The sequence below is a fragment of the Lepisma saccharinum genome, chromosome 4 (assembly GCF_977018435.1).
Source record: "Lepisma saccharinum chromosome 4, izLepSacc3.1, whole genome shotgun sequence".
Lineage (NCBI taxonomy): Eukaryota > Metazoa > Arthropoda > Insecta > Zygentoma > Lepismatidae > Lepisma > Lepisma saccharinum.
Genome location: NC_139232.1, coordinates 75889275 through 75907761, shown reverse-complemented (window position 1 = coordinate 75907761; position 18487 = coordinate 75889275).

The following is an 18487-nucleotide window of genomic DNA, read 5'->3' as shown; positions in this document are numbered from 1 at the left end:
AATTTTTGCAAGTCAACACACAGTACTTTCGTCCTACTGGCTCTGGCTGCTCTCTGCTATGCTGACGTGCTGCTCCTTGGTGATCAAAATCGTTACCATCAACGTGAAACAACCTTCTGTATATTTGTAAAAGCAATAGAGTTGTTTTTGTTTTTTTTTCATCCTGTGTTCGCCAATGTGGCACGAAAGGTGGTGATGCACGTTGGCCTTACGAATGCACCTCAGCACGAGACATTTATGGATGGTCATGTTCACAGTGGAAGGAGCCATATGCACCCTCCTAGCCATCTCACGTTGGGTTGGCAAATTTTCCTGTCATACCTTTCACCGAAACTCTTCTAGCACAACACTCGATACTTTCACTGGTGTCCTCTTACGGGATGAAAGTTTACCAACGGACTCCTGTTGATTGTACCGGAACTTTTCTCTTTCACAGTGGTTTTCCTGACGGTCAAACTATTCTCCTGACATGTGTTTTACTATTCAGTCATAAGAAAAATGTCCATGGAAAAGGGCAACATACGCTTCCAAATAACTGCTCGTCTTTTGCACAGCTACGTGCACGACACTATGGTACCTTCAAGCTGCGATACACAACTGATAACAGCTGCCCCGTAATGCCAGCTAATCCCACAGATGGCAGTGACATTGCAAAGTCGTTCAGATCAACCCTCTGTATTTATTTGTTAGGCAAGATCTTATAATATATTATGCATATGTGTTTCAGTGTTATTTTACACTGTTTATCATCAATTTTCTTTTAATATTATCCATTACCAATATTTTTCAATTTTTCGTAAAACCTCTCACAAAATTTTAGGTTCTATATAAAAGGACACCTGACTTCCACACAGGGTGGTTTATCTCGTGTATGAATTTTTCTGTCAATGTCCCTGCGTAAGTTTATCTGGAGCGAACAAAATGGGTACCTGGGAGCAGCTATTGAAGGTAGAGGTCGCTGGAGTTTGGTACTACTCATACCATCTCCACTCTGGCCAAGAAAGAGAATGTGTAGGTCACTACACAACCTCAACATCTTGGATCTCCCTTTATGGTACAGTGCAATGCACAACGCACAACTGTACAATGACAGCAGAAAACTTCTTTCGTCACGTGCCGGCAACATATTTGTTGAAACACTAAAATAACACACAAACAGCACGATGAAAAACACTGTTCTTCCAAGCTTTCGACTCCTTCACGGAGTCATCTTCAGGGCTGGTCGAGGGAAGACTGAGTGGAAACAGTTGTAGTTCCACTGTACCTTGACCTTTGGAGTGTTCACCTATTTTTGATAAAAGCCACACTAAAAAGCTTATACATGTGCAACCATTTAACAAGATTCGGAAGGCAAATGATACGCAAGGTGATCAGTGCAATGTGCTACAAAGCCAGAGGCCCCTGATTCGAAATCTTTTGAAGACATGGATGTACAATTGCGTTTGTGCCATCATGCATTTCATCAGCAAACCATTCATTTGTAATAATATCATTCAAAAGAAATGATGTATGGCTTGTGACGCTACTGAGATGATGATGATAATAATAATAATAATAATAATAATCCTAATTGTCGTCATTAAGCCAAGTAGTGGGAATGCAATGTAAAACAACCAAAATAGAAAGAAACAAAGAATTTTAGAAGTGTTGATCTCATCTCGATTTTACAGAAGTCTTGTTTTCAGTCTGATCTTAAAAATCCAAGACAGGTCTGGGTCTTGTCTCAGAGCATTTCTGGCTGTGAGGATTCGTTAGGGGTGCCGTAAAAACAATTTATAAAATGAGTTCAATTTATTTAGTGCTAAAAAAAATGTTGCATAATGTGTGTGATATTTACAGAAGGAAATGAAGTAGATAGCGCAATAATTATTTGACAGTATAGGTGAAGTGTTGTCGTTAAACAAGTGGGAAAAAGTACACAGTAGCACTGTTGCAAAACGAACCAAAACAATTGAGGTGTATAATGAGTGTCAGTTGTCCAAAGGGCCTGGTCTTCAGTAACCATTCAATGGGCCTCCCCGAGCATGTATGCACCTCTCTACACGATGTGGTGTGCTTCACACCAGGTGCTCCACAGTGAATTCCGAGGAATACGGCCTCGGTGAGCTATCAGAGGTTTGGTGGTGGGTTGGGGTGATTGACGATAGTCTTTTCAGAAGTATTCATGCATTTTTTATACAGTTGAGATTGTGGAATAAGCTGGCCATTGCATGGGATGGATTCTGTACTCGTGCAGGAATTGAGTAATGATAAGGGCACGTTGGGACCACACAATGTTTTCTCAATATGCATTTTTTTAATACTGTAATTCAATATAATAAAATTTAATAACATATAAATATGAAACTTTTCTGAGTTTCCCACTAGCTCCATCTGTTACACTAGCCCTCCCTTGACCCCCTTCCCTTCTATTTTTTTTTTTGGCTTAGCTACTGTTTCTATGTGTCAGACTAGCTGATTACCTGGCATTGCCCGGGTATTTATTTATCCCAATCTTCTATTAGCCAGGAAAATAATGAATTCTAACTTTTTTTTGCAGGTATTTAAAAGTATAAGTACAGTATACAAATTATAAAGTAAAATCTGTTACAAATTCACTATAATATTAGTTGAACTCAAAACTTTATTATAAACAACATTTTTAGTCTCACCTCCTGGAGCAAGAATAAATAAATTGAACTATTCATCTTAGCGACTCCGAAAACTATGGATTCCACACTAATATCGGTCGTTTTCGATTATTTTTACATGTCACCCACTTCCCACCCCCACCCCTAGGAGTGCCAGTATTTCTTTCCAGATTGCAATTTATATGTGTACCAAGTTTGGTTGAAATTGCTCCAGGTGTTCGAGAGTTGTGCCAGAACAAACATACACACATAGTGTTTGACCAGCGATCCGAGAGCTCTCGAGTTTTCTGCGCATGCCCAAAGTAGAAGAGTCCAGTCGTAAATTGGGGGAGTTTGCGGAACCGCTTCTCTGAAACGCGAGCAGCGCGAGTGTTATTTGGGGAAAGAGAGCAATGTTGCCAACCGGAGAATATTGTCACAAGATATTGGAAGTGCTCTGGCCGTGGAGAGGCGTCTCTGCAAAAGCTGAAGTCTTGAACGTAGCACCAGTTCGGCATCTTTGACCCAACCCCAGAGTAAGCCGACTGGACCCTTATCTGGTTTCGAGCCACCACTATGGGCATCCAGAAGGGGGCAAGGGGGGTTTTCCCCCTGAAAAATGAAAGTCATCCAAAAATTATGTATTTCGCACATATAATTTCATTTTAGCCACAATAATATGTGTTAATTATTGCATGATCACCATAAATTCAAATTTAAGCAATGCATTTTTAGGGAACAGCACTATTTTTGGAGAAAATGTGCCTTGTTTGCCCCCCCTGGAAAAAAAACCTTCCTTGCCCCTCCCTGGAAAAAATCCTGCGGATGTCCATGCCCACCACCTGTTTTTCTGTAAAGCGATGTTGTCACTTTTGCCTGCAGTGTTTAGACATCCATTCATTCACTGCGACGTTGTACTCCCAAGGTCTTTATATTATATATAAAAAAATAGCACAGCACAATAACACTAATCGAGATTCAACTCTTCAATACCAACAGTGAACCTAAAATTGGCAAACGACATGGTTGTGCATGTCCCTCGGTTTTCGTTACTTATGTTCTGGTGGATAAGCATCCTCGCAGATTTGTAACACTGTTCAACGTGCAACCACGAGCGGCATTCTCGCGCCTGCCTTCCTATCGCCAACTTCCCCTTTTTCTTGGCACTTTGCCAACTGGAGCTCTCGGATCGCTGGTCAAACAGTACATCCATTTTTATATATACGAGGTTTGTTCAAAAAGTATCAGACCTTAATTTTCTTGGCGTAAACAAATGTAGTTAGAGAGGCGTGGTTTGATGCACGTATGTAGGTGATCCTACTATGCATTGTTTTGTTTTTTTCAGCCTGCAGAAGCAGTCAGTCGCTGGCAGACCGATGATGAGTGAGGAGGTGTAACTGAGCGGCATTGGAATTTCGTTTTTGACAAAATGACTGAAAAACTTGAATAACACTACATCATTAAATTGTGTGTCAAGATTGGAGAATCCCAAGTGGAAACGATCTGTTAGATTCGATAGGCCTTCGGGGACGAAGCAATGGTCACCACCAGAGATATCCAGCCTCCGGAGGCTGAGACCCAGCCTCAGCCTCGGCCTCCAGGAGCCTTGTGAGGCAGAGTTGGAGTTTGGAGGCTGAAGCTGTGTGAGGCCAGAGGCTGGCCTTGAGCTTGGAGGCTGAGGCCGTGTGAGGCCAGATGCCGACCTTGAGCATGGAGGCTGAGGCCGGAGACCAAGATGGAGTTCTGAGGCTGAGGCCGGAGGCTGACTTTCAGCTTGGAGGCTGGAGCCTGATATGAAATTCGGAGGCTGAGGCCGATATGAAATTCGGAGGTGGAGGCCGAGATGGAGTTCGGAGGCTGAGCAGGGCCGTATTTAGGATCTGTAGACACCTAGGCTGAACCTGTGGTGCAGGCCCTGCCGGGGGGAAATTTTTGGAAAATAATATTTGAATTGTAAATAATATTTTAATTTTAAAAATAACATATTGTAATTTTAAGTAAACATGTTAGGCAAATGCAAGCTAAAAAAAGAGGAATGTAACAAACAAGCACATTTTATTTATATTTAATTCAAATACAGTACTTACCCAAACAATCAGACTTAAAATTAAAGTGTCAAATAATCTTAGTGGCTAATTGGTTTGCCTACACTTCATACTAATGAAGCTACTTATAACATCTTCATAACTTAGTTGTCTTAAAATATCACTTTCAACGCTGAGCAAAACCAAAACATTGAGCCTGTCTTCTAACATGGAGGTTCGAAGCATGTTTTTGATAAACTTCAATTTTGAAAATGACCTTTCTCCACTGCTGTGTGTGACCATAAATGAGAGGTACATTATTAGAGTGACCTCGATATTAGGAAAACAATCTTTGACGTCTTTTTCTAGGAGTTTATACATCCACCTCTCCTGACTAATGACTTTTTACTTTTCCTCATCATCTTTTTGAAACTCATGGTAAAAAGCCTTGAACTGAATCAGTTCATTTCCCAATTGGTCGTCTAAGTCATTGTTATATGTTTCTACTAAGTTTTGAGCTGCTGCAATTATCTCTTCATTAGTAAGTGTATCCAACTTGTTGAGAAACCCAAAATGGGTATCAACTAGTTTGTATGCCTCAAGCCTCTGCCGCAATGAAGATTCATCTATAACAGGAAGGAAACTCTGGGTTCGATTTTTTCAACTTCTGGTGCTTGGACACAGTCAAGAGGTGCCAAACGGACGTTTTATTTTGTGGTTGCGCTGTGTTTCACTTTCACTCTCATACTCAGTGCAATCGGCCAACTCAGCAGCTTTCACCTCATATTCTTCAAAGCTATTCCGTTTTGTTCCTATGAAGCTTGTTAGAGATGCCAGTGCTGAGGCGGCTGTGTTCATGTCCAATCTAGGGTTCTGCAGAGTTTCACTAGCTTTGTTTACTTGTCCCAAGATATCATCCCAAAATGCTATGTAGAGCTCCTTTTTCATCTTGGACATTTTGTTATGCAAACTTAGAACAGTAACACGTGATTGTCCTGAATATTCTTTGTCCTCTCAAATTTCAAAAAGTGCATTTTTTATTTCTTTATAGACTCGCAAGAGGGCTTTTGTAGCATCTGCTCAGCATGACCAATGTGTTGTTGTTGTCCTTTTTGGCACGAGAATGGGTTTGTCAGTTTTTGCTTTTTTCAGGCAATTGGTTAGAACTTTATATCTGTTAGTTGAAGCTGTAAAATATACATAAAGTGCTTCCAAAAAGTAAAAAAAGCTTACAGCACTCCACTCTAGAGTTCAGACAAATTAGCCCACACAAAATAACTGTGTCGACGTCTTTTATGATTATAAGAGGGCCCACACCACAGTATTAAAACAAAGACATTTTTTATTTTAGTCTATGTAAAAGTAACATTTTTAAACAGTTTTTTATTATTTTTATTTTGTGGTGCGGGCCCATAGGCTGCACGAAAATGCAGCCCTGAGGCTGAGGCCATGTGAGGCCAGAGGTTGGGTCTCGCAAAGCAAATCAAATAAACAGCTCTCACTACACGATAACAGAATCCGATTTGCATCTTGCTTCCAATGGATTGTACTACGGAAGTTTTTAAGAAGTTTGGACTTTGTGAAACTGTCTTTGTCCTTCAGAAAGGAAGCCCACCTTCAGTTGTTCATATGAGCCATGCCAGAGGTGATTTTAGGCCTCGAGGGATGGTTGCATTCCTTTATTTGGCATCTCGCTTGACTATCTGTGGCGTAGGGTGTAGTCTGTTCCTTTTCTCTGCTTTACTTTTGTCAGATGTTATTTCGACTGTATTCTGGAAAGAAAGTCCGTAACTTCTGGACTATCTAGAAACCACATCCAGAAATTGTACAGTCGTTGTTGCGTGCCTCCTGGAAAGGAAAGTATGCTCCTGTTCACCACCTCCTTTAGGAAACATGGGCACAGCAGACTACAACTGAGGTGCTTATGTTCTGAAGAAAGTTAAAATATAGACACGTTCCATACCTTGTAAAATTCTATGTTAAATCTAACATGATTATTAATATTGTGTAATCATTAGCCCCTTCTCTTAACACACACAGGAATTCCCATGAACTGTAGAAGAAATTGGCCAACTTCTTGTCAGCTCAGACCAGAGATGTCCAGCATGAGGCCCAGCCTAAGCCTCAGCCTCCAGAAGCCTTGCAAGGCTGAGGCCATGTGAGGCCGGAGGTCAAGTTGGAACTCGGAGGCTGAGGCCGTACGCGGGGATGGAGATCGGAGGCCAAGTTGGAACTCAGAGGCTGAAGCCATATGCCAGGATAGAGATCGGAGGCTGAGGCCGTGTGAAGTCTGAGGCCGACCTTCAACTCAGAGGTCGAAGTCAAATGGCCATCTCTGGTCACCACACAGATAAAGGAGTGGTACAACCGCTTCAAAGATGGCTACACGTCAGTGAAGAGTGAAGCATGTTCTGGTAGGCCCTCAACATCCAGAAATGAGATCGTCATTGACCAAGTGAGGACCCTGGTGATACAGGATCATTGAGTTACGATCAGAGAACTTTGAGACGAGGTGGGCATCAGCATTAAATCCGTTCATTCCATTTTGACTAATGACTGTGGGCAATGGGCTATTGGCACCTCCATCACAATAACGCACCTGCCCATTCTTCACATTTGATACAGACTTTCCTGGCCAAACACAGCACACCTGTGCTTCATCAGGCTCCCTACTGTCCTGACATGGCTCCATGGGATTTCTGGGTTTTCCCCAAGCTGAAAATGCCCCTGAAAGGAACCAGATTCCAGTCCAGAGAAGACATCATGCAAAATGCGATGGACCATCTGCACGCAATCCCAAAAGAGGCGTTCCAGTGCTGCTTCCAAGAGTGGCAGAACCGTTGGGAGAAGTGTGTGGCTGCCCAAGGGGACTACTTTGAAGGAGATTAATGTAAGATTGTGGTATCTGATTACACAATTTTTTTTATTACTAAAAGTCGGATACTTTTTGAACAAACCTCGTATGTCAGATGTAGAGCACTGATTATTTGAACAAGAAGCAGTGCAATTATCTGTCCTTGTATTTCGAGATTATAGCAGACATGCAAGAATGCACTTGTTTATGAAGTAGATTATTCATGTTATCAATCACTTTGGAGATTAGATAAGTGTGTACTGTAAAAAAGAAAGAATTCAGTGCAAGTTGTCTTTGCTTAGCATACATGTAAGCAAATCGAAAATGTATTTATATTAAAACGCTATACTCAAAACTATTGTATATTTTTATAATAACTTCAGAAAATTTATAACTGTCTGCAGGAGTTTTCGCACAGAGGGAAAGCGAGGTATTTTTGTCCGGGGAGAGCATATATTTTCCCCATAATAGTGTTGCCCCCTCAAAAAAAATCAGTTTGAAGGTATCATCTTCCTGCAACATCCTTATAATAATTAACATAAATTACTGTGACTGAAATAAAGTTAAATATATATATATAAATGTGAAATATATAATTTTAGGTTAACTTTCATTTTCCGGGAATACATGGCACCCTCCTCTTTTGGACACCCATGAGAATAGTACATTCTTGTTCAATTTCATAATCCTATTTCTTCTGCATTTTTATCCTCACATTTTTTGTATAATGAGGCAGCGTAAAATACATACACACACACACCATGACATGAAAATTAAATATAATCTAATCTGTTCCTCTTATCTTGATTTGTAAAACGTATCGACCAGCCTAAGAGCCTTTAACATATGACATCATGGCAGGGATCAATTACTCATGTAGGAAGTGAGGAACTTCCTACAGTTCATTTGTACTTATTTCAAGTTCTCTACTTTTTAGGAGTTTAATACGTTATAAAATTATGAGCGCAATGTACGTACAATTGACTAGATTAACTACTGTCAAGAGTTGACTGCTTTCGCACACACCAGCAGCAGCCGAAAGATGATGGCCACAGGCTTTCTGCCACTTGCTAAGGAACCATGGCGGTCATCCTACAAACAGATGGGCGAGGGGTGGAAGAAGCAGTAAAGGGAGGGACGTCGAGGTTGTGAAGATCTGCGAGGAATGAGGAACCAGCAAGTTGTTCCTCAATCAGCGTTGCCAATCCCAGCAAAATGGTACTAAAGCAAGCACAGTTTGATATTTGTTGGCACTTAGCACCCTGCTTTTGACATAATGGTAAAATCTGCAAACGCCAGTCCCTGGGAGAGAAAAATCAAATTAAATGGAATATGTTTTCAGGAAATAGTAATAATATTATGTCCAAATCTTATTTCTACTTCACCAGCGGACATGTTTCAAACGAAAGGGAGTATGCCGATCCAGCGGCAAGCTTTTTTACAAACATGCCATGATCCGTCTTCTATATTTTCTTCATCCTGCCCGATTTAGTTTGTCAGGAGATTTTGTGGTAGGAAATCGGTGGAAATTTGGAGGTAAAACATTTTCAAGTTCTACATTGAACCCATGTTGTTTGTTGCACAATTTTAAACAATTTTGGAGGGAAATTTATATTATCACACACTGTTAGGAATAAGTAACGCAAGTTCAAAACTCTAGAAAAGGAGATGCGTAATTACAATTATCCGGAAAAAAAATAATAAATCCTAGCACAATTTAGAAACATTTAGCATAATTTCGAAGTTTAAGCAGCACTTTTTGTTATCGTTAATCCACTCGACGACAGGGAGGAGAAGAAAATCGAAATTCTTGAAAAATCTGAAATATCGTTAATGATATTTTCGTCGGTTTTTATAGGTTCACATTTAAATATTTCATAGTTCAAAGTGAGGAGCAAGGGCCCCCTTGCCCTAACTTTAGCATAAGGCTTGCAGCTAACATTCTAAATGGAAAGGATATTACAAGCGATGCGGGTGAATGTAATTGAACGCATTTTTCAAACCTTCCTCGGTTTACCATAAATTCTTCCTACACTCCGAAAAAGTCACGAGTCTCCACTGAATCACGGGCGTCGTTTGGGGGGGGGGGCAGAGGGGACGCGCTCGGCTCAATAATTCTGACAGGTAACAAGGGAGACGTATGCCAAAACGAATTATTCTATCTTAACTTTATGAATCAGGTAATCACATTTGCTGGTGGACAACAATTCTTCTACGTAGACAGTGGCGAGGCGTGACATTTTTACGTAGTCATCGCAAGACTTGCCAAACGTCAGGGTTAATCTTTCAACGTGGGGGAATCCTACATTGATAATGATGATAACAGTGTTCGTACATGACGTGTGAAGTAGAGATGGCTAAATCCATTTTTTTCTATGGAGTACCATATGATTGTAAAATAAGGAAGACAAAACTTTCTTAATAAATTATACCTGAAAAATGGAAAAATTGTTAAACCTCTCTCTCTCCGAAATTCGGATTGGCTCTGAAATCCGGGTAGTAAAATTTCCGAATCGAGATTTTAAATTTTCCGAAATCCTGATATTTTTGGTCATCCCTGGTGTGAAAGTAAGATGTGTTAGGAAAAAGGATCTGTCTGAATAAGTATGTCTCTCACCTCGAGAACAAAAATTTTGAACAGTCTTGTCATTTGTAAGCATAGTAAACACAAAACTACATGAAGTACTTCGTGTTTTGTAAAGCAAGAACATTTCCGAACCGCAGGATGCGCTAAACTTAGCGAATCTCTTGTGTATTTGTAGCTGTTTCATGGTGTTACTCGACTAATTTCGCTCAAATATGCGAATATTCTGACTTATTTTTTACTTCATCTCTAAAAAATTCAAAAAGCAATATTTGTATTACTCCCTCTGTCCCACAATTATAGTCCGGTATGCCAAAATGGTAGTACAGGAATGACAGACGAAGAGGCAGATGGAAAGCACAATTTGTACTGATCCTTGAGTAATAAAGTTGTATGACTCATTCCCGTGTTTCATGTTCTTCTTCTGTATACACCAATGTCACAGTTTGAATATCGGGCAATTATTATGAGACAACATACAAAAGTGTACCGGACAATAATTATGGGACAGAGGGAGTATTTGGATTTGTCATCGCCTCATCTCCCGATGACCGGACGCCTCTGTAGATCAGATTGTAATAGTACCTGTTGTCGGTAGAAAAACATAGCTAGTAGCTACAGCAATAAAGAAAATAACTTTAACTACACTAATGTTTTCGTAGGTTTCAGTGACTTGTGATCTCAGCGCTTGGGGTAGCAACTGATTATGGATAATCTTTAAAGCATCGCGCATCATCCCCCTCGACAGGACTAGTTTTTTTTAAAAAATAACCACTCTCCCACTTTCTCTTCGACTCCCTCCCCGTGTCCATTCGGGGAGATAACTCTGTCGTCAGAAGGGTGCGATGGAGAACGATCAGTTGCGTACATAAACCAGTCTTTAAGTTCTTTAAATAATTTACTTAAATTCTGGTTTAGAAGCTTGATTGTTTGCATAATATATAACGAGCAATTACTCATATATTCAGGGACGTCGTTAGGGGGGGCACTGGCCCCCCGAAACGTTCACGTGGCCCCGGCAAACTGTTCTACACTTGCTGAAAAGTTTACTTTCATGACAAATATTGCAAAATAGTGTTTCAGTAAATTTTCTTTCAGTTTGAAACACTGCTCTTCAATGTGAGTGGCACGAACCCCAAACAATACATTTTTTCTCGTTTTCCTGGTTCTAGCTATAGTGGATGTCAGTGTAGGAACCTAGCACTTCGATGTTTCTCGGAATTTTGAGGGAGCGGTCTTTCCACCCCTCGCAGTCGCAGGTCAACAACAGGCAGGGTTGGGCGTTGGGTGTTACCGTTGCGTCCAAATAATGTTTCGAGCTTGAGTAGTTTGTGACCAGATTGAAGAACGACCGCTTGGCAGCGGTAAACCACATATACGCAAACAGTTACAAGTGGTCCCGAATCAGAGCGCAATACACGATAAAATAAGTGTAATGGTTACAGGATGCCTATGTATATTATCATATCTCAGTGCAAGTAGTATTACTCGCATCAAATAACTATTCTACTATGGAAACAGTCTAAAACACGTAACATGTTAAAAGTAATTATCTTCACAAACTGTACGATTTCATGAGTCGCATATTTTTTTCGATTTCGTGAAGACCGATTTTGAGAATCATCCTTAACAAACGATGCCTCCCCGATGGCGCAGTGATAGCGTCGTTTCTTTGTAATCGAGGGGTCCTGGGTTCGATGCATGGGTGGAGGCACATAGTGGTCTGGATCTTACTTTAAAATGTATGTCCAGTCCTGATTAGCCTTACTGTGCATAAAGTGGACTTAAAACACCAACTCAACTCCTTAACAGACGTTTCGAAGAATCGAAAATTTCAACAAGTAAATACATTATCGTCATTTTAAAAAAAGGTAAAGTGCTCCCCTGTGCTTAGCACCACGTCATGAAGGCGTATAGGGGGTGTGGGGGTAACGCCCCACACTTTCTTGATCCGTTCATGAGTGAGGGTGATGTGATCAGCATCACGCCCCTGACCGCCTTTACCCCCCCAGGGTTTCCCCCAGGTACCCATGTCATTCGACGCTGGGTGGGCGCCGGGGCCGCTTCCTACGTTAGAAAAGTTCCCGGATTTGAACCGGCGGGGGATCGAACCCGGGACCTTGAGCATGGTAGTCAGACGCGTTACCGACTGAGCCATCGCGGCCATCATTTTCAAATAAATTATTATTATTATTTTGGTTATTTTTAGTTCGTATGAATCTGCCTCACACAGTAAGTTTATTTTATTGAGTCAAGTACAATAACCAACCCTTGCAATAAGTCACTGGAAAGACATGTGTGGTTGCACATATATTTAAGCATCTATAAATAAATAATAACCCGTTGTTCGACAGCCCTGAAAGGGCCTTGGCCTATCTCCCGACTACTAGTCTCCCTCTCACAATCCTACCTAGAGGTGTGGAGATCTTTAACCAGTAACGGGGTGACGTGGGGTCAGCACGTCGAACCCCCAACCGTTATAGGGGATATCCGTAAAGAATAATTATATTCTTGTGGTAAGGAGTCGTTGTCATTTAACAAACTTTATTGATTTATTCCATCAGCATTAATTAAAATATAGTGCCATACTGAACATACCAACTTAACAAAGCCACATTGTTTGCTTAATGAGGCATTTTCCTTGTCTTGCAGAGCAGGTTTAGTTTTGGAGTATTGCAATGTTTTACACAGTCCGTTCGAAGAATTTTGAGAATTTTGGTATTTTCCCGAATAAATATCTGTGGATGTTTTACAGGTTTCATCGTATTTAAGAAGGTAATTTTTCCGGTGCTACTTTCCTCCGTACAACATGTATTTTGCCACTCAAGCTGAAGAACCGATTCATAGGTGCTTGGCAGAAAGAAACTCTGATTGGCACCATGTTGACAAAAGACTCAAGAAGTCCCGCAACCGACAGAACTCGGATCCTACGGTGACATACACTTTGGTTGAACACAAACAGATGCATTGGTAGGAAATGCAGTGCTTTTATGGGCCGTCCCTTTCTAGGAAGTCGGGGACCTTTTGAAAACACACTTTCCCTTCATGCACACCAGGGGGCCTAAGCCAGGTGCCAGGTCACCCCTTCCCACAAAATCTTCTCTTCATCTGGCTCTGGTTATCGGCCGCGCCGAAACGCACTGCAGGTAGCTAGGACTTTCTGGGTTAATTACTTTATGGTTCAGCATGGACATATGCTTTTGAAATTGCTAGAGACAAAATTCTACTGTTTGCCCCTTTTCTGGCGGGAGATGAATGACAAAGATGTCGCGGTTCCTTCAGGTTCCCACACTCAACCCTTGTGCTCATAACCTGCAATGAAGGGAAAGGCCATAATAAGCCTTTGTAATATACCGACTTTATATATCCTTCCTTGGTAACTTTCCACTCATTTTCAAGAAACATCTGCTTCACTTTGCCCTACTGTGTTGATTGGTCGACAATTGATGACTGTCAGCTAGTTCGAAGAACAGCTTGATCAGAGAAGTGGTTTCATAGTTAGCTTGTGTAAACGCGAGATTCCGGCAGGATCACGGAGTGCTTGAGATCTCATTTTCATGCATTGCGAGTGAAATTTCGATTGATTTGGTTCATTTTACGTCGCTTTTCTGCCACATTTGGCTAATTGTGAAGATGGGGATTTATGACGATATGATGAAATTTATCAATGGACACTACAAACACCCATGCCCAGTCCGGGATTCGAACCCGGGACACCTGGTATCGTAGCACGATGTACTAACCACTCCGCCACGGGAGACGGCGAAGCTGCCAGCTTGTCTTCCTCTCGAAAAAATTGAAGTAGGGTCGACTGATCAACCACATGTTTGATCTCACATGTGATGAAGAATAAGTCACGTTTTATTCATGGAAGGAAACGACGTAAGTAGTCAACTTTTTATAGTATTGAGCATGCTCTAGAAATATTACGTTTCAAAATTCTGCATATTTTTATGACTTTTTCTGATTTTTCTTCATTTAGCGTCCACCAGTGTTGTCAAAGGTCCAGGAATCAATAAGTTCTAATGGGTTTTATTGGGTTCCGTTGCAGGTCCAGAAGCTTTTTTCTCGCACAATATAAATTTGGTCCAAGTAGTGTATTGTTTCATTAAAAAAAGGTTACTGGATCGCATTTAAATTGATCTGGAAAAAGATTCATGCACCGAATTTAAATTGATCCGTGAAAAAAGGTTCCTGGACAGTGTTCAAACAAGATTCCCGGACTGTATTGAAATTCAACCGGAAAAATAGTTCCAGCACAGTATATAAATTCATACGGAAAAAAGGTTCCTGGACCGAATTGAGGCCTAGAACCCATTTACACTTGCTGATTTTCTCTCCCGGATGGGAAATGAATTTATTTACAATTCCTGGAACTCTAACAACCCTGGCATTGTTAAAGATCAAGAAACGCATACATTCTAATTTGTTTCTACAGGGTCCCGTAACAGGACCGGAACCTTTTCTCTCGCACAATTGAAATTCGTATGAAGTTGCGAATTGTTTCATTTCAATACTGAACTTGGACCCTATTTAAACTGATCCAGAAAAAAAATGTTCGTTGACCGTATTTAAAATCATCAGGAAATAAGGTTCCTGGACCGAATTTAAATTCATCTGGAAAAAATATTCCTAGACCGAATTGAAAATTACAGATGAAAAGGTTCCTTACGGTCCAGAACCCATTTACGCTTGCTGATTTTCTCTCCTGGATGGGAATTGAATTTATTTACAATTCCTGGACCTTTAACAACTCTGGCCTCCACCCGCAAATGCAGACGTTGTGGCTGCTTCTTAGGCGGGAAAGTTGACTACACATACAAATAGAATTAATCCGAAGTTATGTAACGAATAATAGTTACTTACATAATAATATCATGAAATATGGAGAGTCAAATTACTTATCAAGCATATTCTGTTATTTACCTATCCTAGTGAGAGCGAAAAATCTTTTGCCCTTGGTGATGAACTCGGTTCCTGCAAATTCAAGATGGCATTTTCTAATTTTCATTTCTATTTGCGCCGTCAACTCCGTGGTGGAGTGGTTAGCAGGTTACGCTAGGAAGCAGTGTGTCCCGGGTTTGAATCTCGGCCTGGGCATGCGTCTTCTTTGTGATGGTCCTTTCATCAATTTAATCTTAACTCATTCTCATCTTCACGATTAGCCAAAAAGTGTCAGAGAAGTGAAGTAAAAATGAACCAAGTCAATCAATCATTTCTATTTCGTTCAGGCACGTATCCAGAAATTCTTTTCGGGGGGGGCTAAACATCATTTTTTACAGGGGTATAGATAGAACCTCGCAAGGTTTAAGGTCGATGGTGGCGATTCAGTTCCAAAACGATGGGGGGGGGGGAGGGGGGCAAGAAAAGTTTAATTGCTCTTGGAAGACAAAGATTAGTATTAAAAAGCCATAGCGCGGGGCCAAAAATGGAGAGCAACTGTCTCCTAAATCTGCCACTGTTTAAGCTGCTGTGTTTTTCTTCTTTTCTTTTCTTTAAGAACATGATATCAGGACATTTTTTATCACTCGACTCCTCTGTTGCAATGTACGAACGTTGTGTTTCTGCCGAAACGATCTCAGTATGTGTATGTTTTCACAAAGCTGTTATGCAATGGACAATCCATTCGAATGTTTTGATTTGATTTGATTAATTTTATTTTACTTCGCGGTTTGTGCCTCTTGCGAAGATGGGGATGAGCGATGAAATTGATGAATGGACATTCACAAACAACCATGCCCGAGCGGGATTCGAACCCGGGACCCTTGGCATCGCAGCACGATGTGCTAACCACTCAGCCACAGGGTCCGGCCCATTCGAATGTGTTCTCCCAGGTTTTGATATGATCCTTTATGGTGTTGTCGCCTGCCTTCGAAAAGTAACCTCAACAAAAATCCTAATTTTCCATCCTTGTGACTTGGATCTTCAAGATTTCGTAAGAATTCAGACACACACGTTGTTTTCAATGAGTGATCCAATCAACAGAAACTTTTCACACCGTTGCGGCACGACAAGCTGTACAAGCCTGTGTCCGATTTGTGAAATCTTCAAGCGACACGTATAGCTTGTAGCTTCGGTGTGAAACCTGTTGGGTCAATCTCATTGTCACCTTGAACGGCAGCTCGTGTTGACCACAGAAGAAAAATATCTTGTCAACAGGTGGGAATGCCCCTTAGTTTTATTCTATCTCCTTTTTCTGTGCTTGTTAATTAAACGGGCAACATCTTACGGTTGGGCATACACAAGAGATGTGCTATGCAGAAATTTTAGCGGAAAATGCTGACCCCACCAGGCATACCGTGCCATTGCTCTACAGCGACAGCAAAAGATCAACCGAAGCCAAGGGTGACTCGGTAGCTCACTTGGTAGAACAAGGAATGGCACGATATATGCCAGAGACCTGATTTTGGAGTCTTGGTCGAGCTTGCTTTTTCCGCTAAAATTTCCATATATGCAACATCTTCTTGCTTTCTCTTTTCGACATTCATAAAATTTTCCATCTTCGTGTTGAGTGTTTTTCCAAAACAGTTGACTTAAAAGTCCTTTTTAAACCCACGAAACTCTCGGACTGAATACACGAAACTTGGTCCGGTCACTAATAAATCGTCACTCAAACCTTAGATTTTCAGTCGATCTGCGAAGCTTCTTTCCTTTTTTTTTTTTTTTTTTTTAAAAAAATGATGCTCCAATGCCCATTACTGCTGAAATATTTACTTTAGAGACCTTCGATCTCTTCGGCTCATGACCCGAAACTAGCACTACACTGTCGGGAATGTCTTCAGCTTTGGACCCGAACTTGTACTAGTGGTAGACTTCAGCACTTTCCAGGAAAATGTTTCACTAGTCCTCTTCCCCCTCTCCTCCCCCCGAATCTCTACATCTTATAAAACTGTCAATGGACACTGACTGATCACTAATCGACCGTCACACTTACTTGTGAAGTCTTATTGAATTATTCTGTTGTACAGACCAACGGTGAAATTGAATCCGCGTATTTATGTCCATATTATATTCTGGAATGTTCCGCACTTTTTTTTGTAGTAATTCAATGAATCGTCCGACTCATGGCGCTACTTTCAACAGTGCTTTGTTGTACAACTTCCAAATGCTGACAAATCTTTAAACAATGGTCAAGTTCGTTGCGACAACACCGAAAGAGCAAGAAAAGTTTACATACAATATCATCAATAACAGGGTTATCACTCAGTGTTCTAGAACATTCTCTGCCTTTCCTCGATAATTATATTTCTCCTTAAATTATAATCACAATATTTTATTTCACACACACAAGCCAAAAACCTCATTTTATCTAGTGTAAATCGAAAAATTTCGGAGGGGGCTCGAGCCCCCTGAGCCCCCCTCTGGATACGTGCCTGATTTCGTTATTTTACGCCGCTTTTCTACATCTTGGGTTAAATGCGACGATGAGATTGAATGCTTACATATTGATTTTAAGTAGCTTCCCAATTGTTCTCACGATGTTGAGCCATCACAGAAATTTTGGAGTTCCTAAAAGGGATAGAACCTTGAATCTGTCGTACCAAAGACGAGAGCGCAATATTTTTAGCACGCGGGAATTTTGTTATTTCTATTGCCATCATATATTCAGGTTTCCAGGTACAAAGAAGATTACTTTTAAGAAATTAGATGTGTGCATAAAATTTCTTATATATCGTCATCATTCTCCAATGTGTACAGTACGCCGCAACAAAGACTCGGGCATGTCCCATAGAATAGTGGTTAACGGTGTCGCCTTGCACTAAACGGCGCTGGATTCGATTCTGCTATAAACAAAAGCCACAGTGTTCTCTACTTCTCAATTCCCTTCGATCAAATTTACATATCTAAGGAGTAAGGACTAATGGCATTGTTCTTGGTGTCTCAAATCTAACAGAAGAGAAAATACATGGATTTCTAAAGACTGTCTAGATGCCATTAAGTTAATGAGTTCATTCTGCATTTAGATTTCCAAATAATGGCGAGTCTATATTCGTATTTTTTTATGTATATATATAATATATATAAAGCACACACACACATACTGTACATAAATGTAGGCCTATATGGTATATTAATAGTTTGTTAGTTTTTAATGGTTTGATAGAAAAAATCTTTAGTTTTGGGCCCCCCCAAACTGATCAACCTAGCTACGTCCCTGCATATATTAAAACTACATGTTTAAAAATACAAGAAAAATGTTGGTTTATTGGCTTTAAACGTGATAACAGTGGCGGCGATTAGGGGGGCAGTTGCCCCCACTTTTCGCCACCTTTTCCCCTGCACTATGCTAAACCTTATATACAACGTGAAATATATTGTCTTTGCCCCCCCCCCCAGTTTTGGCACCTTCCCCCCTGGTTTTGGAACCCAATCGCTGCCACTGCGTGATAACATGGAGAGTATCCTATCCCACTGC